General features: G+C 45.4%; 1 protein-coding gene and 1 non-coding gene across 4 annotated transcripts in view; one reads left to right on the plus strand and one right to left on the minus strand.

Annotated features, from left to right (window-relative positions):
* Positions 1 to 9,797, minus strand: part of RC3H1 (ring finger and CCCH-type domains 1) — an 89,359-nt gene extending 79,562 nt beyond the window's left edge. For all 3 annotated transcript variants that reach the window (XM_066261193.1, XM_066261194.1, XM_066261192.1), the window contains exon 1: positions 9,472 to 9,797. The gene's annotated coding sequence lies outside the window, so the exon portion shown is untranslated. The remainder of the gene's footprint in view (positions 1 to 9,471) is intronic.
* Positions 8,026 to 8,101, plus strand: TRNAV-GAC (transfer RNA valine (anticodon GAC)). Its single transcript has one exon. It is a non-coding gene; the product is annotated as a tRNA-Val (tRNA).
* Positions 9,798 to 10,046: the final 249 nt, after the last annotated feature.

A 10,046-nucleotide genomic window follows, 5' to 3' on the forward strand; every position in this document is an offset into this window, starting at 1 on the left:
CCTGTCGGGTGGCTCAGTAGATAGAGCATTGTCCCCAAATACCATGGTCGCAGGTTCCATCCCAGGTCAGGGCACACAGGAAAAGCAATTAATGGGTGCACAACTAAGTGGAACAACTAGTCGATGCTTCTCTTTCTCTCCCTCCCCCCCACCCCCCTTCCCTTCCTCTCTCTCTCAAATCAACGGAAAAATTTAAAACAAACAAACAAGGAAAACCTGAACCCTGGATATATAAAATACTATTCCTTAATAAAGCTAAAAGAATGATATCATTTCATTCAGAAATCTTCCACTAAACCATATTTTCAAGCACAAATCTTTAAATATTACCCACATAAAATGTTATTTTATGATTACATTTCATACACAATCTTTCCAATAAATTTTACTACCAAAAATTAATGAGGGCCCCCTGGCCGGTTGGCTCAGCGGTAGAGCGTCGGCCTAGCGTGCGGAGGACCCGGGTTCGATTCCCGGCCAGGGCACATAGGAGAAGCGCCCATTTGCTTCTCCACCCCTCCGCCGCGCCTTCCTCTCTGTCTCTCTCTTCCCCTCCCGCAGCCAAGGCTCCATTGGAGCAAAAGATGGCCCGGGCGCTGGGGATGGCTCTGTGGCCTCTGCCCCAGGCGCTAGAGTGGCTCTGGTCGCAATATGGCGACACCCAGGAGGGTCGCAACATGGCGACGCCCAGGATGGGCAGAGCATCGCCCCCTGGTGGGCAGAGCGTCGCCCCCTGGTGGGCGTGCCGGGTGGATCCCGGTCGGGCGCATGCGGGAGTCTGTCTGTCTCTCCCTGTTTCCAGCTTCAGAAAAATGAAAAAAAAAAAAAAAATTAATGAGGGGCCCTGGCCAACTGGCTCAGTGGTAGAGCATCAGCCCAGCGTGTGGATGTCCCAGGTTTGATTCCTGATCAGGGCACACAGGAGCAGCAACCATCTGCTTCTCTACTCCTCCCCCTTTCACTTCTCTCTCTTTCCCCACCTCACTTCTCCTCCCTTCCTGCAGCCATGGCTCAAGTAGAGTGACTTGACCCTAGGCACTGAGAATGTCTGTCTCCCTGGCCTCTGCCTCAGGCATTAAAAAATGGCTCCAGGTTGCAACAGAACAAGGGCCCCAGATGGGTAGAGCAACTAGTGGGCTTGCCAGGTGGATCCCAATCAGGGCTCATGCAGGAGTCTGTCTTTGCCTCCCCTCCTCTCACTAAAAAAATTTAAAAAATAAAAATTAATGAGGCATATATAAAACAAATATATTTTCAAAGAATTGATATTTTCCTGAAAAAAAAATTACTATTAAAAAGAGCAAAAATTGGCCTTGGCTGGGTGGCTCAGTGGTAGAGCATTGGCCTGGCGTGTGGAAGTCCTGGGTTCGATTCCCAGCCAGGACACACAGGAGAAGCACCCATCTGCTTCTCCACCCTTCTGCCTCTCCTTCCTCTCTATCTCTCTCTTCCCCTCCCACAGTCAAGGCTCCATTGGAGCAAAGTTGTCTGGGGTGCTGAGGATGGCTCCATGGCTTCCACCTCAGGCACTAGAATGGCTTCAGTTACAACTGGAGCATCGCCCCCTGGTGGACACGTCCAGTGGATCCTGGTCCAGGCGCATGCAGCAGTCTGTCTCTCTGCCTCCCCACTTCACTTCAGAAAAATACCGGAAAAAAAAGCTAAAATTTTACTGCACTGAGTCCTAAATATTCTCATATAAATAATTATCACTTAGTTGTTCTTAGAATTAAATTTATTAATTAAATAAATTTTCCCTAAAGGGGGAGATTAGTATCAAAATTTAAATTATTCTTTTCCACTTAGACCTCCTGTAACCTGAACAAATTTTTACTAATAACATGAAATCTATATTTCACTTCACACCATCCATTTTAAGATTTCAATTTAAATAGGGAAAGTACCACCCTGGCTGAGTAGCTCATCTGGTTTGACTATCGTCCTGATACGCCAAGGTTGCAGGTTCAATACTTAGATCACATACAAGAATCAACCGCCCTGGCCAGTTGGCTCAGTGGTAGAGCGTCGGCCTGGCGTGCAGAAGTCCTGGGTTTCATTCCCGGCCAGGGCACACAGGAGAGGCGCCCATCTGCTTCTCCACCCCTCCCCCTCTCCTTCCTCTCTATCTCTCTCTTCCCCTCCCGCAGCCGAGGCTCCATTGGAGCAAAGATGGCCCAGGCGCTGGGGATAGCTCCTTGGCCTCTGCCCCCGGCGCTGGAGTAGCTCTGGTCGTGGCAAAGTGACACCCCGGAGGGGCAGAGCATCGCCCCCTGGTGGGCAGAGCGTTGCCCCCTGGTGGGCGTGCCAGGTGGATCCCGGTCGGGCGCATGCGGGAGTCTGTCTGACTGTCTCTCCCCGTTTCTGGCTTCCGAAGAAAAAAAAAAAAATCAACCAATGAAGGCATAAATAAGTGGAACAACAAATTGATGTTTCTTTCTCTCTCTCTCTCTCTCTTTCTCTCTCCTTTTCTTTCTAAAATCAATAAATAGTGCTAGCCCGACTGCTCAGCTGGTTAGAGCATCCTCCCAAAGTACAGAGATTGCTGGATCAATCCCCGGTCTGGGCATACATACACAGGAACAGATAGATGTTCCTGTCTCTCTCTTTCTCCCTTCTTCTCCCTCTAAAACCAATAAAATAAACATTAAAAAAATCAATCAATAAACATTTTTTAGAAAAAACAAAATAAATAAATGGGGGAAGTACAATCTTGAATTTAAGATAAGGATAAAATAATATTTTCAAGGCCCAAAACTGAAACTTCAAACTTAGTAGCAACTAAAAATTTACAAAAGTTCAACTTTATTATGTTATTCCAGAAAGAAAAAAAACCTAATGGTTTTCTCCCTTAATAAGCCAACTAAAACAATCCAAAAAAGCTAAAAACCAATTGCTTCTCTAACTGTATCTATGTTTTTGGAGCAAGTCACATATAAAGCCCAGATCAAGGTTTCTAAAATATATTCAACAAGGGATTAAAAACAGCATCAGGCAAACCATCACTCTAAATATTCGCAAAAGTTATCTGAGCCTGACCAGGTGGTGGCGCAGTGGATAGAGCGTCGGACTGGGATGCGGAAGGATCCAGGTTCAAGACCCCAAGGTCGCCAGCTTGAGTGTGGGCTCATCTGGTTTGAGCAAAAAGCTCACCGGCTTGGACCCAAGGTCGCTGCCTCGAGCAAGGGGTTACTTGGTCTACTGAAGGCCCCACGGTCAAGGCACACATGAGAAAGCAATCAATGACAACTAAGAAGTCGCAACGCGCAACTAATGATTGATGCTTCTCATCTCTCTCCGTTCCTGTCTGTCTGTCTCTGTCTATCTCTGCCTCTGTAAAAACAAACCAAAAAAACAACAAAACAAACAAACAAAAAAAAGTTATCTGAAAAAAAGTAGTTACAAAGTTAGATTCATAAGAATAGGATAAATTAATTTCAATCTAATAATTATTTCCCAATAACACCTCTAATAAGTCCAAATAAGTCTGTTAATTTTCTAAGTTGCTTGTATACATTAAGAAAAACCGAAAGGCAAACAATTTATAGATAACAGACTGAATAAATTGCTCACATTTGTATGTAACATTGAAATTTAGTTAATTCTCACAACCCAATGAGGAAACACAAACGAGTCTGAGAGTTTGAGCACAACTCCTCTGGAGTGATTAAAACTAAAACTGCAAATTGCTGTGACCTCCAACTTTTCTCCCATAAAATATGCCTGGCAGCAGCCTACAATACTTGGAAAAGCATGCAAAGAATGAGGTGGGTTTTGATTCCTAATAATCATATCCCAAAGTTTTCCTTGCAATTTCGATATTACATAGTAATCTTCCTCAGTCTTGGCTTAAAATAATTTTTCATTAAATCTGAAGAGATAGAAAGTAAAATGGTGGTAGCCAGAGACTAGGGAGAGAGGGGATTGATAATCCCTGCTTAATAAGTATAGAGTTTCCTTTTGGAGTGATAAAATGTAATAGAATTAGAGGTGGTAGTTGCAAACATTGTGAATGTACTGCCACTGTACTGTTTATTTTGAATGGTTAATTTTGTTATGGAAATTAAACTTCAGTAAAAAATCTATGTTGATAAAATTGACCCCTTTAGAACTCTTCTTCATAACATTGCTACCATGTTCAAATGCTATTCAGATCTAAAAGATTTTTAGCTCAAATGCATTACAAGTTAAATTATTCCATTTGCTCAGTAATAGAAGTGTACTGACATCAATGCTAAAATGCTCAAGAAACATCAAAAGCATATTGCTGACATACATTTGTAAATAATCTCAAAGAAAAATGTGGAAGAACCTTAAAACACTTATTCCTCTATGACAGAATGCAATTTCAGTCAGCTTAACTGTGCATGAAAGGTGAATTCTAAAGTTTTTACAAGAATTCTTTTCCCAAACCTCAACCAATCAGGAAAAAACACTGTAAACTGATAAGTCTCTAATTATAAAAAGTAAACAGGCACAAATATAATCACGGATATAAATAAAGACGCTAAAGCTAACTAATCATCTTAGAGAGGCAGGGCAACATTACCTGGGATTAGTAAACTTCACAAAATATATTGAATCTACCTTAAGAAACTTTGGAGTGAGAAAAATTCCTTTGTATAAATCTTGACAAAATTAATCTTATGTCATAACCTCTAAGGCCAGCTCATATCCAGTCTAGACTCCAGGATTAAACAAAAGAAAAAGAAATCTTAAAGAGGACCTTATGAAACAGGCTGATTTTGAAATCTACTGTGACTGTTTTGATGCAGGCCAGTCTGAGAATTTAAATCCATGGAATCCAACCCCCCCAAAAATACCTGAACTCCTGAGCACTGACAGGGCCAAAGCTAAACCAGGTCAGAATACCCTGCCAAGGAACATCTTGCTCTGAGGTGTCCACCAAACAAGGATCATTTATCAGTTTATCCTTCACTTTGCTGGCTGCCAACTACTTTCAAGATATATACAAGTGTAAATGGATTAGACCCCATCAAACTCCATTTCAAGCCCTAAAATCTACAGATGAAAAAATAAATGCTGCAGAATTCTTAATGATCTATGGCTTTTAAAAAGTATAAACGAAGAATTTTAAATGTTGACTGACCCAACTTTAAACATCAATGAATGTTACTAAAGTCAGGTTTGAACTTCCATAGAGTATTTCAAAAGCACAATTTAGTAACTGCTTACATAACAAATTAAAGCCATAAAACAATTCCACAAATTTGCCCTATGAAAGTGGTATGAATTTCTATATTCAAAGCACTCAGACTTGCTAAAAGCAAAAACGGTTTCTTTTGTAATTCATAGGAATAAATACTTTCTCAAACTTATATTGGAATATTTGGAAGGATACAAATAATGATACTAGAAAGGATATTAGGGCTAAAGGGAAGTACAGTATTACAAAACAGTTCACGGTCAAAACAAGATGCTTCGAAGTTTAACCTTGATACATATGGTAGCAGTATTAAAACATCTAATTTGTGTCACAGGACCTGGATTTGAGTAAACTTTTACCTATTATGTGGCCTTTTTGCTAGTTACTTAGCAGCTTCTCCTAGCCTCAGATTCTTCATATATAAAATGAGAATATTACAGCCTAATTAGGAGGATGAAACGAGAATGTTTTTATTCATTCAACAAATATGCTTTGAAAACTGTAATATTTTTGTACAAAAAAACCTTTCCAAATCTTTTTAAATGAACGAAACATAAATTAACTTTCAGTATTACTAGGAAAATACAAACCTGATGCTCAAGATATGGCCCCGAAAGCTCTTAGAAGGAAATTCTTAAATATTACTTTAGAAATTCTGAACTGAAATAATCAGAATAAACTTTGATAATTAAGATATGACAGTTGAAGGATTAAATCTTTAAAAAGTTTTGACACAAATAAAAACAGAATTCTTCAAGAGACTTTTCGATGTTAAACAGAAATGAATAAGGACCCAGACTCAACTCATGAACTGTTGAATCAACATCCAATTTCAAACACAAAATCTTAACACTTAAAAAGCTTTGTTTTCAGCCTGACTGGTGGTGGCACAGTGGATAGTGTGCCAACCTAGGACACTGAGGTTCGAAACCCCAAGGTCTCCAGACTTGGGCACAGGGTCACAGGCTTGAGCACGGGATCCCTGACACGATCCTATGGTTGCTGGGTTGAGTAAGGGGTCACTGGCTTGGCTGGAGGGCCCCCTCCCCCAGTCAAGGCAGTATGAGAAGCAATCAATGAACAACAAAAATGCTGCAACTATGAGCTGATGCTTCTAATCTCTCTCCCTTCCTGTCCCTTTCTCTTTCTTTCTCTCTCTCTCTCTGTCTCTCTCTCACACACACACACACCAAAAAAAAAAAAAACTTCAGAAAAATATTCGGCATGAGTCAAATTAGTCCCTGACACAATATTTTTTTCATAACAAAGCACACTAACCACTTACAATTTACAAACTCATAAATTACTAAAATTGTTGTAATAGGTTTAGGATCGCAGAAAAATTTAAGAGCCATTGCAATATAGACTTTACTTAAATTCTGCACTGACCTAACAAAATTTAGCATTAAAAAAACTGATTGGAGCACTTAAAAGTGTCCTTTCTGGCCTGACCAGGTGGTGGCGCAGTGGATAGAGCGTTGGACTGAGATGCAGAATACCCAGGTTCGAGACCCCAAGGTCGCCAGCTTGAGCGAGGGCTCATCTGGTTTGAGCAAAAGCTTACCAGCTTGGAACCAAGGTCGCTGGTTCGAGCAAGGGGTTACTCAGTCTGCTGAAGGCCCATGGTCAAGGCACATATGAGAAAGCAATCAATGAACAACTAAGGTGTTGCAACGAAAAACTGATGATTGATGCTTCTCATCTCTCTCCGTTCTTGTCTGTCTGTCCCTATCTATCCCTCTCTCTGACTCTTTCTGTCCCTGTAAAAAAAAAAAAGTGTCCTTTCTGAAAATTATTCCCAGAAAATTCATTAGCAGGAGCCATGCAAAAGTTGTTCCTTTCTCATCATTTAGTCAAAGCATCCCCAACATTGCTATGCTATGCATAAAATGAAAGTCATTCATATTCATCCACTATATTTCAAGCCTAAACAAGATATTTCAACCTCCACGTTTTATCCAACTGCTTGCCTATTTACTATCAACTCTTGTGGAAGAACTAAGGACTACAGCAGATCATTAAACTGCATATACTGTAACCTGAAAATGCTTTGAATTACAACAGACATGGACAATTCTAATTAGAAATTTACCCTAAAGATGAATGAAAGATATTAACTGGCACGTCCTCTGTACAGGTCAATCTTCCTCTTAAAAATACAAACTAGCCTGACCTGTGGTGGCGCAGTGGATAAAGTGTTGACCTGGAAATACTGAGGTCGCCGGTTCGAAACCCTGGGCTTGCCTGGTCAAGGCACATATGGGAGTTGATGCTTCCAGCTCCTCCCTTCTCTCTCTCTGTCTCTCTCTCTCCTCTCTAAAAATAAATAAATTAAAAAAAAAAAAAAGAATACAAACTAGATGGACCACACAATTTAGGGTTAGAGTGGAAAGTAATCTTTTGGATGCATCCAAACTATTTTTAATGCACATTTCTGCACACCTAGGTAGAAACTGGAATAGAAATAACCTGAATAATTTCCCCCCCACTTGGAAATGGACCTGGTCGATGCCTTTAAACAATTAAGTGTAGGAGAAATAGTAGTTAATTGCTGACGTTTCAGCCACCGGTACCATAGGGCAAATATAATGAACAGCTGTCTCTTGATAAGTTTAACCAGCCAAAACAGAACAGTTGTTTCCAATTTTTGAAAATTATAATAAAGTTTTGAAATCTTATATGCTTTAGAAAACAAATGTGGGCCCTGACCTGGTAGCTCAGTTGGTTAGAGCATTGTCTGGACTTGCAAAGTTTGCAGGTTGATCCCTGGTCAGGGCTCAGGCAAGAGTCAACCAACAACTGCAGGAATGAGTGGAGAAACAAATCATGCTTCTCTTTCACTCTTTCAAAAATCAATAAAGGCCCTGGCTGGTTGGCTCAGTGGTAGAGCGTCGGCCTGACGTGCGGAAGTCCCGGGTTCGATTCCCGGCCAGGGCGCCCATCTGCTTCTCCACCCCTCCCTCTCTCCTTCCTCTCTGTCTCTCTGGAGCAAAAGATGGCCCTGACGCTGGGGATGGCTCCTTGGCCTCTGCCCCAGGCACTAGAGTGGCTCTGGTTGCGACAGAGCGTCGCCCCCTGGTGGGCGTGCCGGGTGGATCCCGGTCGGGCGCATGCGGGAGTCTGTCTGACTGCCTCCCCGTCTCCAGCTTCAGAAAAATACAAAAAATAAAAAATAATAAAAATCAATAAAAAAAAGAAAAAGAAGAGAAAGAAGGAAAAACAAATGTCAAATTCAGAGGAAAGGGTTGGTCTTGAATAATTTTAGGACAAGTTACTGAAAGACAAAATTAGAGCATGAGGCAGGACACAGGAAGTTCTGGCCTGCAGAACCACTTCTGTCGCTTGAAGGAATGCTCCGCCAGGTTCATTTCATGCTAGTTATTTCTGTTTCTTATGCGGCACATTAATAATGAACATCGGTTGGTGTGAAACAAAGTTCTCTTCAGAGATTACGATTTGTCTTCGCGTTGCCAGTAAGTGGCTTTGTTTTCAGGTCCGTGGACGAGACTGGGATGTCAAGAGTAACATTACGAGTGCTCCAAAAGCGCCCTTGTTCCACTCTCAACCGGGTCGTGGGCATCTCTGACGTATAGAGAGCACTGGATGCCTAGAAATGTGTAAAGAGGAGGACCATCCCTTAGACCTCCATCCCTCTCCATCCCTTCTCGCTAATCACCTTTTTACCTTGCACATTTTTTGTTGTTGCACTTAAAATTTTTTTAAAAAGACACCTGCGTCCCCACTTTCCCTGTCTCGCCAGCAGGAAGAAAGAAGGCTATCGGGCTCGATCTCCAGGGAAATAAGACGTCGTAAAACCCACTGGGCCCAGAAGGGGAGCGCCCAAGGGGCTGGGAAGAGAGCAGCCCCGCGGGGGAGGGGGGCAGAGGCAGCGCCTGTATACAGACGCCTTCACCTCCTCCACCCCTCAGGCTGGGGGGTCCAGAGGCGTCTCCCCGCCGCTGTCTCCTCCCGGCCCTGTCCCGGGAGTCGCAGAGGCGCTAGGCGGCCGGCTGGCCCCCTCTCCCCGGCCGGAGCCGCGCTCGCCCTCCCCCGGTCCCGGGCGGCGTCCGCACCTCCTCCGGGCCTAGCCACCCGCAAGCCCTCCAGGCGGCACGCCGAGGCCTGAGGCCTAGAGGCCGCTGGCCACTGCCAAGCCCCTCGGCCGGGTGGGCAGCCGCGGCCTGCGAGCGGAGGCCGGGCGGGGACAGCCCCTTACTCGCCACCGCCGCCGCCGCCGCCTATTGTTCCCGACCCCGGCCGGGCCAGGCCGCGCCACCCCGCTTCCCCCGCCGCCGCCGCCCGCTCACCGCGCTGGTCCGAGCAGCAGCTCCTCTCAGCTCCGAGTCCCCGCGGCCGTCGCCACCGCCGCGGCAGCCACCGCCGCCGCTGCCGCTGCCACCGTCGACTCTGCCTCTGTCCCAGGCCGCCGGGCCACGGCCGCCGCCACCACCGCCACCGCCAGCGCCGCCTCCGGCCCCCCACCTGCTGCTGCTGAGGCTGCTCCGGCAGCAGGGGCCATCTTGTTGGTCGGCCTCCTCTTCCTCCTCCTCTACCTCCTCCTCCTCCTCCTCCTCCTCCTCCTCCTTTGCCGCCGCCGCCGCCGCCGCCGCCCGGTCTCTCTTGTCCTCGTCCCCTTCCTCTTCCTCCGACTCCCGCCCGCCCTGAAGACTGGGGCGGGGACCGGACGAGGCTCCGCCTCCGGGGGCGGGGCCGGCGGCGGGGCGGGGCGGGGCGGGAGGGAAGCTCTGAGTCACCCACCACCGACGCCCCGCGGGGAGGCTGGCAACGCGCTCTGCCCGGACCCGGAGCGCATCACGCCCTGAGCCGGGGAACTGGTCCCTCCGTCCGTCCGGCTCAACCCCCCCAGCGCCTCTGCGCCCAG

Source organism: Saccopteryx bilineata, chromosome 2 (genome assembly GCF_036850765.1).
Source record: "Saccopteryx bilineata isolate mSacBil1 chromosome 2, mSacBil1_pri_phased_curated, whole genome shotgun sequence".
Classification (NCBI taxonomy): domain Eukaryota; kingdom Metazoa; phylum Chordata; class Mammalia; order Chiroptera; family Emballonuridae; genus Saccopteryx; species Saccopteryx bilineata.